Genomic DNA, 386 nt, shown 5'->3' with positions numbered 1-386 from the left:
AAAGACTTGGTTTCATCATAGGAGACATTTATGAATTAGAAATTTTGTAGGTATTCATTTATGTTAGGTCTTCTTTTTTTCTATCTAGTCTTCACAGGGTTATTATCTCTCTGGGAAAGGAAGTAACCAAATAGGGTTCTACTCTGCAGAATAAATGTTGTGTAGGACCAGGCAGGATCTTGAGGTTATTGTGTCTAGTTGACTTCCCTTGAAAATGATAAGATTGTGAAAGCAAAATAAACATTCATACTGAATGACTACAGAACTATTCCAGGTCACTTCTTTTTTTTTCCCTGCCTGTGATGTTCTACAGAACCAAGTGGGATGGAATAAAATCAATTGAAAATGGTTCTACTAAAATTAACAGTTTTGAGTGAGTGAGAAAA

The sequence above is a fragment of the Meleagris gallopavo genome, chromosome 1, assembly GCF_000146605.3.
Source record: "Meleagris gallopavo isolate NT-WF06-2002-E0010 breed Aviagen turkey brand Nicholas breeding stock chromosome 1, Turkey_5.1, whole genome shotgun sequence".
In the NCBI taxonomy this organism is placed as follows: domain Eukaryota; kingdom Metazoa; phylum Chordata; class Aves; order Galliformes; family Phasianidae; genus Meleagris; species Meleagris gallopavo.
The sequence above is the reverse complement of the archived record's forward strand: the minus strand, read 5'-3'. Positions refer to the sequence as shown.